Source organism: Nicotiana sylvestris, chromosome 1, assembly GCF_000393655.2.
Source record: "Nicotiana sylvestris chromosome 1, ASM39365v2, whole genome shotgun sequence".
NCBI lineage: Eukaryota > Viridiplantae > Streptophyta > Magnoliopsida > Solanales > Solanaceae > Nicotiana > Nicotiana sylvestris.
This window is the reverse complement of record NC_091057.1, coordinates 187,314,508-187,328,863: the sequence shown is the minus strand read 5'-3', so window position 1 is coordinate 187,328,863 and position 14,356 is coordinate 187,314,508. Positions and strand designations below refer to the sequence as shown.

General features: G+C 34.7%; 1 long non-coding RNA gene across 9 annotated transcripts; it reads left to right on the top strand.

Moving 5' to 3' along the window:
- Positions 1–1,243: 1,243 nt before the first annotated feature.
- LOC104219173 (uncharacterized) lies at positions 1,244–5,744 on the top strand. Of its 9 annotated transcripts, XR_709201.2 has the most exons (6): positions 1,244–1,389; positions 2,189–2,252; positions 3,233–3,306; positions 3,390–3,453; positions 4,492–4,645; positions 5,101–5,744. It is a non-coding gene; the product is annotated as an uncharacterized lncRNA (long non-coding RNA). The 9 variants fall into 9 exon arrangements; XR_709199.2 differs by having other exon boundaries at positions 3,390–4,645; XR_709202.2 differs by having other exon boundaries at positions 3,379–4,645.
- The last annotated feature ends 8,612 nt before the right edge of the window (positions 5,745–14,356 follow it).

Genomic DNA, 14,356 nt, shown 5'->3' with positions numbered 1-14,356 from the left:
CTGGGTTAGGCTTCTTCTTCTTCACTTTATCCTTTTTGTTTTCTTCCAATCACAAATACTCACCTTTTCGTTTTCGGCAGAATTTGAATCTGGTATGGGATTCGAAAGAAGAATAGCGATTTGAGTCGGAGAAGATGACGGAAAGTGGAGGAGGCAATGGTGGAAATGGTGGTGGACATAAAGAAAAAGAAGGAAATTAAAAAAAAACAAAAAAAACTGTTTTTTGGGCTTTTCACGCGTCCATATTGGGTGAAACTCACTTTATGTGCCAACTCAGCAAGAAGTGTTTAATTGGAACAAAGTTTGGAACAAAGTTCATGTAACGTACGTGCTCAATAGGAACTCTCTTAAGTTTAGGTGTCTAAATGAAAGATCGTGCCAACTTTAAGTGTATCCGTATGTATTACGCCATTTGATAACCTAAAATATAAATAGTACATATGTACGATTATGTCTTTGATTACTTTGTTTTTCTGAATCCGTTTAAACGATTGAAAACGTGATTAAATATGATTTTGCTCTTCAGCAACTGATATGTGATAGGAACATAAGAAAAATCGGAAAAGAATTGTTTTGGAATAGATCCGTCACCGCTGTGTTGATCCGAATATTTATGGATGGATCTAGCTAATCCAAATATATATTGTTAAATAATAGTAAAATAGGTTGCTAAAGACTTTTGGTTCACGTGAAAGGGGTGGCGGTAGACATGATTCTTTTCAGTTAAATATTTTTTGTAACCCATTGTAAATTTCTTTCCATGATTCCTTGTGGGTTGGTTAAACGAGTTGGTAACAAACTTGTTTTGTGATATAATTTAAAATTAAAAAAAAGGGTATAGGCTCAAGGAAAGTAACTGGTGGCGGCAAAAGCTGTGAAAGCATAGCTTTCTTTATTTAAACTCTAGGTTACTTGTTTCCTTTGATGATTTCTTGGTGATTGGACAGATTATTATATATTTTTCTCCAGTTCGAGTTTTTTATTTTGTTGTGCATTAAAGAGAAGAGATCATTGATATATTGAGCATAGTCTTGGTCCTTGATTCACTGGATTGTTGGATTAAGTGTTGGATCATGAATCACAATAACGTAGGCTCACATTGTATATCATATTTCTATTATATAGAAAAGGCAAAGATGGTTGACCAGGGGCAGATTTGTCATTATACCTGTCACCATCTTTGCTTTTTGGTAGAAATAATAATAAAAATAAGTTTTTCTACAAAGCTACAATATTCTAAAAGTCTTTCCCAATTTTATCTGCTTTTTTCTCCGACCAAACCCAACATCCTAGAACTCTCCAACAGTTCCTTTTATACATATAATGTATTTACTTCCGGTCGGTATATTTTGAAAGACTTGTGTAGGATTGATTCATCTTCACCCTTAGGTCAGTTCTTTAATCTTCTTCCAGTTTTTTTCAAAAAAAAATAAAATGATTTCATGTTCAATGGGTGTTCCAATTCCATATCTGATTTTCTTCCACTTCTTTCCCTTAATTTTTTTCCCCAAACCTGCTACCATTTCCAAATTTTATGGCTGAAATATATGGGTCATTGTATTTGAAAGAGATTATTTATGTCAGACTATCTCCCCAATGTTCTTGGCTTAATCCTCATTCTTCTGTTATTTTTGTATGATCTTAATTTATGTTTTGAATTTTAAGTATTAATAATGTCTACTATATAGAAAAGGCAAAGATGGTAGAAATTCGAAAAAACAGAAATATGATGGAAATGCTGAAATGAGAGGGAAAAAAAGGATTTTTCTAAAATTTTTTGTATTAGAGATCCAAAGAAGAGTGTTTTCTTTGCAGGCCGCCTCTATTCCTCTCTTCTTTCTCTTTACTCTCTTCTTTTACATAGTTACATGATAATTTTTACTTCAGTTCTTTATAATTAATGTTTCTTTGTCATCATTCTTCTATGTAATATATTCAAATGTATTTGTTAGTATTAGTTCTCAGAAAATGGTTGGCCTTAAAAAGTTATTGTTGGTTAGTTGTTGGTAATTCTTTAACGTATTCATCGGCTAATTGTTGCTATGACTTCTTTGAACAAAAGTTGTTGGCTACATCTGATGAGTCCACATGTGAATAAAATTTATATTTTCCCCTCAGCATATAGAAACCACTTATACGAGATCATTATTGACAGTTTCCTATTTTGGTTGTTTTGTTTTAATTACAGGTTTCGCTCTTTGTTGTATTGTCATAGCTATATGTTCGTGCGGTTTAGTAGCAAATCACTGGTGGTAAGTACTGCTCTTTTGCTGGATTTAATTTTTTCCACTTACCTTCTTCGTATTAAGGAGGTGTTGGCCTTTTTATTCATTTCATGTCGTCTCAATCATACTTTAACTCTTTTCGATTACAAGGTAATATATTCTATCCAAAATTAGTTATGTAGCTATGCATGTAATAGAAATATCTTTACTTGAGATGCTTTGCTTTGTGGTATATGCCAATACAATTTAACTTACATACCTTGTACGCATATCATTCATCAATGACAAACATATAGCTAAAATTGTAATTTTTTCCTTTTTTAAGCACCGGTCATTAGAAAAATATCCGGGCAATAGAAAAGCTGTCTTAATGGCGGATAGAAATCATGAAAATGACCAGAACTTTGGAAAAGCACGTGATGACAAAAGTTTTTCTATTATATAGAAAAACCAAGTCTGATCGACCAATGCCAGAATTATAATTACATCAATATGCAAGGTTAAATTGGTAAGATGGACAAATATAAAATATTTTATGTGTCCACTGCTTGCTCACTCCAGGTTTGACGGTAGCTCTAGAAACATCGTCTCTTTCATCTCTTTTCACAAAGAAATGCTCCTCCATTTTTTTGCTCGAATCTCTTCATATTCTTAATTAAGTGGCAATTAATGACGAGATTCATGCCTTTTTGGTTGTAGTTTCAGTTGAGTTCCAATTGCCCATTTATTAATTATATGATTTTTATAGTTCTTGAATAAGGTTTCTCCATAATGATGCCCTTTTGTCATTCTTGCCGTGTCGGCTTAAAACTCATGTGCATACTTCTATTTCCCTTATTTTCATTTGGAATATCTATTTATTTGCTTCTGTATGTATGAGAATTTTATCTTGCAATTGTCTTTTGGATTTAATTATGATTTTCTTTGTCTCTGGGATCTTTTGAATTATATTTATTTTCGAAATTTTTGTTTGTGTGTGTTTTTTCACATGTTCCAGAAATTTGCAGGAATGACAGGGGTTTATTGGATTGGTTTCTCCTTAACACTTTGACAGCTCTTTAATTGCATCTAAATTATCAAAGTGAGGTTCTCGAATTGCTTTGGTAGCTCTTTCCCTTTTGTCTTATTGTTTTGTAATAATCCATTTTTGAAGTATTTTCTCAGGGATTACTTATTGTTACGAGCGGGGGTTTTTATCCCCTTCTTGATTCTTGCCGCTTTATATCAGGTGAAACCTTATGTCTAAGCTCTAAAGAACCAAAATATATGATGGAATTTTATTCTAAAGATTCACCCTTTTCGGTAAGTTGTTTGTCATGTCTTTTACTTCAAACTTTTTGAAGCCCTCAGTTAAACTTTATATGCCTTTAAGATTCCGATGCTTTTACATATAATGTAAAAGAGGTTTCTGAAATAGTTTGGACATGTTTGTGAAAAATGATAACCAAATATGATCTTTTAGTCATAGAGGATCATCAAAGAGGTTGGGAGATTCTCTACTAGCAATATTTTAAAATGAAATGGCATATTTATATATGTCATGTAAGTTAGAATTCAAAGAAGATTCTATAGATACTCGTATTGTGTAGAACCTACCAGTATTTTTTTAGCGAGCCCCCTCAATTTATAAAGAATAGCGTAAAGTAGTACACTATTGGATAACACATCTTGCAGAACAAGTATCTTTGGAATTGATTGCATTTTTTTGGGGGAAGGTTCTTTATTATCCTTAGCTTTCTGGAGAATGAGGCTTGTGTACTTTTAAGTATTTGGCACAAAAACAACAACTACTATCCGCAATACCAAGCATGTTGAAGTCAGCTATTTGGCACAAAAAGATTATTGAGTATTGATTAATGAAATTATAGTTCCTCATATTCCCATGACGAAGCTGTAGGAATATAATGAAAACACAGCTATCTATCATGCTTCATGGAAATGTTTTTTCCTTGATCGCCATATTGTTGGATTAAGTACAATTTGCTATTTTATTCCCCTTTTAGCTTTAGAAGTAACGAAGAAGTAATAGTTGAAACTGTTTGTTGCTTGCCTTACATTTCACCTAATATGAGGGAACACTTCTTAGATTATCATATGTTGCCCTTTGTAAGGATGATTGCCTCATATTGATAGTGCAAAGTAGAGTTGTTATAATGTTTGTCCCATATAATTCCCTTGCCTCATTTATACTGAAAAATTACTCTAGTGGATGAATCTATATCATCTGATTTTGCGTAACTATCATTTTGATTACTGTATATGGCAGGGTTCCATCAGGACCTGGTCATTCCAGTAATGAATTTTCATAATGAAGACAAGGATTTTATGTGTTTGGCTGGGGATGTTTTTGATGTGCCAATTAGGAAGGATATTATTCATCGTGTTGTAAGATAAGATGGCAACTAGCAAAACGACAACAGGTATGTGCACAATTCTTTTGAATCCCAAATTTCCAATTATAGAGCGTACATATTGGCGATCTATTCCTGTTTTACTCTGTGTTTCCCGTGCCTAAGAGCCATTTATCATTTTCCATTTCTCATCTTACTGTCAATTGTTTCTCTGGGAAACAAAGAGGCTTACTGGGGAAAAAGAGAATCAGGATGATCATTTTGAGGCATATGAAAACCACAGAAACTCATATGCCTTTGGGGGAAAAATCGTCTTGCTAAAGAAAATTGTTGCATACAAAAAATGATATAAGGCGTATCATTTAAATCAATCAGGGCCTCCTATTCTCCTACCTATTCTCCTACCTGTTTACTATCTTTATGCTTGTTCCCCTGATTCTACAAGCTTTGTAAATTATAGTTACTTGTCAAGGCAATAGAGGATTCAAATGGTGTTGTTGACCTACTCTTGATGAATATTGCAGATAACCCATTTAACTAAAACAATTAGTGAAGTTACTGGGGCTGGTAGAAAACCGTGGTGGCAGAAGGGAACTGGGCGAGCAAGGCCTGGAACACTGCATGGTACTCAGGTTCTACTTGTGTATATTGCTTTGATGTAAAGAGTATATCTTTCTGCTAAGTAATTTTGAATCATTTTTAGGACAAAAGTTTCCTGTAAATGTAAAATATCCTACATAATCCCCTTCTCTTGAAGTTCCAATCTTTCAAAATTTTCAGGTTCAAAATTACCTTGGTGAAACTTGTTCACGGATCTAATTGAAGCAAATATTATCACTATGTTTCTTCTTGACTCTTGAGCTTGAAAGCTTCGTGAAGATCTTGTCAGTTTGCAATACATACATGTTGAGTCAAAGGTGCAGGCATAAGTTGTAATTATGCATGGTTAAAATGTTAGTATTTGGTTTCCTACCCACAAGCTGCATCAACAGAAAGATAAAGGAGTTAGTTTCAGTAGGTATAGACGTATAAGGGAAAAAAGGGGACTCTGGAAGTTCATAGAGTGAAACATATTGCATTGGCTTGCCATCGTGGGATTTTTATGTCTAATTTTGTCTGTTCTTTTGGCATACGGAATTAACTGTACATCGCATGAAGTATTCTTGTTTCTTAGTTGTAATATAAAGTAAAACTGCATTAGAATCAAAATCGTTGGGCCCACAAGCGCGGGCAAGAGTCATCTAGTGTATAATAAATAATTTATAATTAATAAGTGGTTGCTAAGAAGTAGCATATTTATTTGAAATTATTGAAAATTCTTAACACTTTATCCATAGAAGATGAAATCATACATATGTTAAGAATATATGATTAAATAAATAGTTATCACTAAGGTGATTTATTTATTTAAGATCATTAAAAATTCTAATAGCTTTATACATAGGTGATTATGTTAGTACATGGATTAAGAGTTATGATTAGTAAATAGGATCTACTAAAATAGTTTATTTATTTGACTCATTAAAAAGGTGCTCAATGAAATTGTCTTTGAAAGTGTATGCTAGTGCTGAAGTTTATAGTAACTCTATGTTCATGAGAAGAGATACTGAGTATTTCACCCTAAACGATGAAAAGTAATATGGATTCTCATGTCTATAAATCAAGAGGACAATTTGTTGCAAGAGGAAATTTTCTGTATCTTACCCAAATAAACGATATAATGTATGTTCTATGCTCATGGGACAATAATAAGGAGAACGAAAGTATGATCATATTTATTTTAATCCTATGAAAATGTCCAAAAAGGTTATTCTCTGAATTTAGTTATAAATTTGAAGATCATGATTTTGACGAACTCCAATTGACCTTAAATTTGGTAGGTCATGAACACATAATATGAAGCAATTAATTCCAAATAAAGATACTTAGAGGTGAAACTAATAAACGGGGGATTTATCATAACAAACTAACCTCATATCTAATGAACATAAGAACCTAAGATCCCTAAATGGTCAAATTTTCGCAAATAATCCCGAACACGTACTCATCACCCCGCCTACACGGACTTCACATGACACAATTAGCACCAAAGACTCACATCTTAAGGGATAGTTCCCCCATACAAAGTTAGGAAAGATACTTACCTCAAAAAAGCTAGACTGTTATTCTAAAATGACCTTCTCGAGTGAAACAACCTCTGAACGGCTCAAATCTAGTCAAAATAACTTCAATTCATAAATTAAAGTCATAGAAAACAGTATAATAAAGCTTCAATCCTTAACAAGAATTAAAAGTCAACCCAAAAATTCGAACCCAGAGCCCGTACATCGGAACCAGATAAAATTTACAAAACCCGAACAGTCATTCCGATATGAGTTTAACCACACCAAAATTATCAATTTCCGATATCAAATCATAATTTTACAGTTTGAAAGATTTCTTCAAAATTTCCATTTTTCTCAACTCAAAATTTAATGATAAAAATAAAGATGAAATCATGAAGTATAATTAATTTCGAGTGAATAACACCTACCCCAAAGATTTTCTTGAAAACCCCACGAAGAATCGCTTAAATCTGAGGTCTACAACTCAAAATATGGAGAAAATGGCCAAACCCGCGACTTATATGATTGGTCCCAGGCACGATCGCACCTGTGACGCATTAGCCGCTTCGACGGCATCGCATTTGCGACAAAACATCGGCTTTTGCAGAGAATCACTGGAGGCCGCTCAACGCACCTGCGGAAAAAGCCCTGCTTCTGCGCTAACGCAGGTGCGGCCAGTGTTGCGCTTCTGCGCTACCTCTTCTCTCCTGCTCCTTTCCCGTCCGCTTCTGCAATCACGCAGGTGCGGAATATCCTTCGCACCTGCGGCAACTGTCCAGACCTGCCCAATTCGCTTATGGGACCAATTCATGCTTCTGCGTGCACGCACCTGCGGTCCCGCACGCGCAGGTGTGAAGACACCAGTTAAAAAAAAATCCAGTAGCTCCAAACAATGCTCCAATGATCCGAACCCCACCCGAAACTCTTTTGAACCACTCAGGAACTCATCCGAATATACCAATAAGTCCATACCGTAACACAGACCTATTCGAAGCCTCAAATCACATCAAACAACGTCGAAACTATAAATCGCACCACAAATCGAACTTATGAATTTCCAAGTCTTCTAACTCTCAAACACGTGCCGAAACATATCAAATCAACCCGGAATAACGCCAAATTTTGCATGCAAGTACCAAATTACACAATAGAGTTAATCCAACTCTCGGAACCGTAACTCGAGCCTAATATCACCAAAGTCAACTCTCGGTCAAACCTCTCAACGTTCCAAAACTTTAACTTTCCAATTTTCGCCGAAATGCTTCAAATTATCCTAAAGACCTCCAAATCCAAATCCGGACGCACGCCTAAGTTCAAAATCACCATACGAAACTACTTAAACTATCAAAATGCCATTTGGGAGTCGTCTATACAAAAGTCAAATTCCGGTCAACTCTTACCGCTTAAGCTTCTAAAACATGAATCCTTCTTCCAAGTCAATCCCAAATCATCTTAATCGAACTCGATTACGCACATACGTCATAACACATAATACAGAGCTGTTCGAGAATTGAAGCCATTGAACGTAGCATTAATTCTCAAAACGACTGGTCGGGTCGTTACATTCTTCCCATCTTAAACAAACGTTTGTCCTCGAACGTGTCAAGAATCATTTCGAAATCATCAAATCACTGAGTGAACTTACCATACATACACCGGCGGGTGATCCCACGACACCTCAATCCACATAATCGACGACACCGTCCCAATTGAAAATTATTCCTTTCACCCACACTGATAACCTTAGAACCAAATTTATCACTATCCAATCCTTTCCAAAAGACCCGATTCCCACATCAACACACAGTACCAACTTCAACTAGTTGCAACAACTTATGCCTACATCCCCAAGGTACAATCACACAATGTAACACATCATATATATATATGCCCTTAACAACAATTCTAGCCACAATAGCTGCCTATAGTCAAATTCAGTACCGGCTATTAGCCTCATATCCGTTAGAATCCTATTTCAAACCTTCACAACACTGACAACTATGCAAGAAACATGATGGTAGTAATTTTTGACCCATACAGAAACAATTTGAACTTTCAATAGTAAATCTCAATAATTAAATTAATTTCCCGAATACCACAATATTGACTGTCAAACTATCAAGTACGATGTTCATATCTCGGTTATCTCTATTGTTATTCTAATCTGAAAATTGTGGAGATAAACTACTCCTAGAACAATTTTAAAGAAAAAATAATCCATTTTCTAGGTACTCGTTTCATGATGATTGACCAGTTTGGTCAGAACTCTCTATTAAAGATTAGCTGAAAATTTTGCAATTATGCAGCTTGGCGTGCATCATGCATGTTCACTAAAAAATCTTATATTATTATGGTGATTGTGCGTGGTCTAAGGCTAGCTAATACTAATGTATATAATACTCGAAGAACAACTTCCTGAGGCCTTTTAATTTTGTTTCGATGTTTTAGACTGATTAAATAGGTAAATACTAATTACCATCACCTGGTGTTAGTTTACATTATGAGAAAATGTCCAGACTAAACTTAGAGAAAAGTGCATGTTGAAAAACTAATTCAAAGTTGTAGTAGGAAACTTTAGTTATTTATGATTTAATTTATTTAATTCATGTCTAAATAGGATTTGCAGTTAGAATAAATATAGGAATAAGTTTTTCTGTTTCTAGTTGAAATAGGTTTCATACTATTATAAATAGGGGTATTGATACCTTATTTTATGCGTGGAGAAAATAAAGAATTATAGAGATCAATTAGAGATTTATAATAAAATATTTTCGTTCATAGTTAAATATATGACTTTTGTCTCAGAACTCAATCTTATATTTTGAATTAATTCGAAATTATCAACAAATATCTAAGGATGAGGTTAGTTTTATCCTTCCTTTGTATCAAAAGACTGTTAAAACTCCATACAATGCTTCTATAAAAAGACTTAAGTCAGATAATGGTAGAAAGTACATCTCCCAGAAACTGCTGCAGGGGTATTTGAAAAAGCAAGGTATTGAGTCTCAAATGACATGCCCATACACCCCACAGCAAAATGGGGTTGCAGAATGGAAAAAGAGACATTTATTGGAAGTTATTAGGGCACCTTCCTTTGAGATGAATCTTCAAAAGTCTTTATGGTCTGAAGCAGTGTTAACCTAGGTTTACCTGATTAATAGGGATGCTTTCCGTGGTATTGAAAGGGACCTGTACAAGTGTGAAATCCTAATGCTAAAAACTTTATTCTTCTACCTAATTTCTAAATGTATCGAAGTCCTGGGTAGTAAAGAAAAGTGGGATGCTATATTTCCAGGATTGGGATTCGTAAATATGTTAATAGATTCTTGATCTATATCTTAATTAATCTTTAAGTTTTTTCTTAATATATGAAACGAGCTACTTTCTCAATTAGTATATTATAGTAGCACTAGTACTAGTAAAAAATTTCAAACCAGTGAGAGTCAACATATATAGTGCACGCAGAGGCTCAGAAGGCAGCATTTCAGCTCTCGAGGGATTATATTGGATCGTTGTTGTTGTAAGAAAGGATAATGATTAAATTTCCCACTATTTAAGTGATTGCTTGGACTTGATAGGTAAAAAGCAGATCCTCATTACAGGGAACTTGCTCAAAACAAAGAGTCTCTCTATCTTTTTTCTTTTTTTAAACACTTTTTGGTACCAAAGAGACTCATAAAGAATTGACAGCATGCATGAATATTCTCTGCATGATCTCTTTATTTTTACGACTTCAATAAATCCTATTTCTGGTATCTAACTTTCATGCACTTATTTTCGTGTTCTTTTCATGCACTTATTTCTGTATTTTCTCACTATCAAGTATAGATACGGTCTACAGAGTCAGGATTTTGAATTTAAGGGTTCTAAATTATAGAAAAGATAACTTATTGAGTTCTACATAAATTACTAATATATATTAAGTTAATTTTTTTTAATATAAATAAAAAGTTTAGGCCAAAACCATTTATTTAGCAAACCATAAACCAAACGGTACGATAGCTCCGCCCTTTACGAAGTACAGTGCAGTACTCTGTTTTGATGAAGCCCTGCTTTATTTTGTTACTTTTACAGCAACACCTGCTTTAATCTTGCTCCCTCCTTCAATTTACGTGAACCTATTTCCTTTTTGGTCCGTGCAAAAAAGAATGACTTCTTTCCTTATTTGGAAACAATTTACTTTTATGCAATAATTTATAGCCATACAAAATATATGTGTCTCATTTTACACCACAAGTTCAAAAGTCTTCTCTCTTTTCTTAAATTCCGTGTCCAGTCAAATGGGTTCACGTAAATTGAAACGGAGGGAGTATATTATAGAAGTAAAAAAGAAAAAGGATATTAACCGTACAAGTTATATACACTATGGTACTACTCTATAACGTGCATAGATTTGGATGTACAAATATTTGGAAGTGGAGGACCCCTCCAATCTCCTTTCTTTCAAATTATAATGATGTGATTATTGTACCCCTGCCATTATATCTCTATCAAAGTCCTTATCCTGCGTACTATATCTATCATTAAGAATCCACGTACTACGTAATAGTAATACGCTCCTTATTACTTTCTGGTATAGCTTAAATGACTAGTACTCATAATTTTGGTTTTATTATGCAAAATTTAATCAATTTAGATCTGCCGCAGATTCTGTCCCTCACCACGAAAACAAAGAAGGAAGACATAATTCCGATTTGATAAAAATTGGGAAAAATTATAAGAAAATACACATGACTTTATCTCATAACAAAAAATAGTTCATGTTTTTAAGTTTTACGTGACCTAGCCCATATTATATATATTTTGAAAGTACTAGCAAATTCAAAATTCGTGTTCTTACAACTATTGTTTCTAAAAGCTATGGAGTTAAATTTGTGTTCTCACAACCATTGCTTTCACTCTCTCTTCTTCTCACATCTTATACATGTGCTTCAAGTGGCCGTATATTTTTTGCTTCCCCTCTTGCGTCAACTGATTGCAATGTAAGAAAATTGAAGAGTAGAAGTCCACCATTGAAGACCATTCAAAACAGAGAACTAATTCCAATTTAATATTAATCCTCCTCTCTCTATATAGTTTAGGGTTGAATATTAGGAATTGAGTAAAACAAGAAAAAGAAAATCAAATTAAAAATGAAAAGGAAAGTCAAGTTGAATGAATTTTCAACTTATAACAACTTCAAACAATTGGTTTATACATTTTGTGTATACAAAGTAGTTCTGAATACAACCTTGTCTAGCCTAAAAAAAAAAATCTAGTTTTCCACGAGGGAAATTCCACTTCGGGTAAAGCATTTCCTATTAAAAATGACTTTATTTGGTGCTTGAATTTAAAATCTATTAATTAAAGATAGAGGAATATTTACATCGCACCACAACATTTGGTGATCTGATTGGATTTAATTATTTATTTCGAAAGACAAAAAAACAACTCGTGGATTTAAATTTCAACTGATTTACCTTCCTAAATTTAATTTGTAGCCTTGGATTATTAACAGTATCATCCTCAAAGTTATTTCTTTTCCTAAATTAGACTGCCTCTGACCATACTATATATTGTATCAATGTTTCAACTTATTTACCATCCTAAATTTGATTCTTGGACTATTAATATAATATTGGCTCATCCTCAAAGTTACTTTTTTTTCTTTCTAATTTAGACTGCCCTTTAAACATGCTATAGTCAGTGATTTTATGGGCTCTATATAATATTCATATTGATGAGAAAACTGCAGAGAATCCTAAATATGTCTGTCTATATTGAATGAGAAAAACTAACTTCATCAGGATACTATTCAAAGACAAAATAGTAGGTGCCATTATAACTTTCACTATAACTGTTTGACTCAAAAGATAATTAAAATCTTTTTGAACAAATCAATCAAAAAAATAAAAGGTAAATCTTAGTTAAGGATAATTAACGCTAGATCCGGAATGAATAATATGAATAGAAAAACATAGTTAAGTATAAATGTTGACAGTGATTATGGCCAGATTTAATAGCATAAAGAAAGATGCATTAAGTAACATTAAGTGGTCATAAAATGTAAATAAAGGAAAAGATTCACCCAATCCTGAGTTAGACGGATCTTCTTTCATTTGATAAAGATGAATGATAGACAAATACAAGAACCTTAGGACCCTTATTGGATCTGATGAATGTATGGGATCACATATCCTCCCATCTCTTTAGAGGGATGTGTTTACATATTTTCTTGAGAGAGGGAGAGGGAAAGAGCGAGAGAGCCCCCCTTTATTGGGAAGTCCTCCCCTCCTATTTATAAGGGGGTATCCATAGAAAATCCTAAAAAAAGGTACAATTTAGAGGGAATATTTGGTAGAATATTCCTTTTGAGTATTCCAAAGCAAACTAGTTGTTTCATCACTGTCCGACCTCGGCCTTATTGATGAGTGTCCGACCTCGGCCTGTCCGACCTCGGCCTTAATTATGACTATCCGACCTCGGCCAATTGATGATTGTCCGACCTCGGCCTGTCCGACATCGGCCTTATATTTTCGCGTGCCGAATTTCTCTGATCTAATTTTGACCCATACAGTTAGTCCCTCCGCCTATCGAGGTCGTCTCTTGGTCGATCTTGGTGAGTGGACTTCATTAATCATAGTTCGAGAAATTCGGATGGGGAGATCGACTAGTATGGATTGCGGCTGAGGGTGCCGATGCCAAGGGAGAATTTCTTGGAGATGGTGGTGAAGAGGGTGGCGATGGTGATGTCGAGTGAAAAGATAGCTGTCTTTTTTGACTATTGATCCAGGTCGTAAGTAATCTACAACTATTTGTGCAGTGACTTTGTATAAAGAAGAATTTTTCGTTGTTATTCACCTTGTAGTTTTCTATGTTTTTGCTTTTCGCGACTTTGGTGGGAGGTAGATTCCCGCATGGCGAGTCCCGGTCTTTCTTTCCCTTTATATTTTCTGACAGCACTTGGCCTTAGGAAAATTTTGAATTCTCTTTGGCGATGGCTCATAGCCCCGAAGGTGCGGTTTCGAACTTTTATCGAAATATCAATCCGTCGTTGTCCGATCGAGGTCGGACTCTTCTTCTTGGTGAAGGCCCATGGCCTTAGAGGGTATTATTTCGATCTTGTCGAAATATTGACCCGTCGTCGTGCGATCAAGGTCGAACTCTTCTTCATTGGCGAAGACCCTTGGCCTTAAAGGGTGTTATTTCGAACTTATCGAAATGTTAACCCGTCGTCGTTCGGTCGATGTCGAACTCTTCTTCTTTGGCGAAGGCCCTTGGCCTTAAAGGGTGTTATTTCGAATTTATCGAAATGTTAACCTGTCGTCGTTCGATCAATGTCGAACTCTTCTTCTTTGGTGAAGGCCCTTGGTCTTAAAGGGTGTTATTTTGATCTTGTCGAAATATTAACCCGTCGTTGTTCGACCGAGGTCGAACTCTTCTTTTTGGCGAAGGCCCTTGGCCTTAAAGGGTGTTATTTGAACTTATCGAAATGTTATCCCGTTGTCGTTTGATCGAGGTCGAACTCTTCTTCTTTGGCGCCCTTGGCCTTAAAGGGTGTTATTTCAAACTTGTCGAAATGTTAATCCGTCGTTGTTCGGTCGATGTCGAACTCTTCTTCTTTGGCGAAGGCCCTTGGCCTTAAAAAGTGTTATTTCGAACTTGTCGAAATGTTAACCCGTCTTCGTTCGGTCGA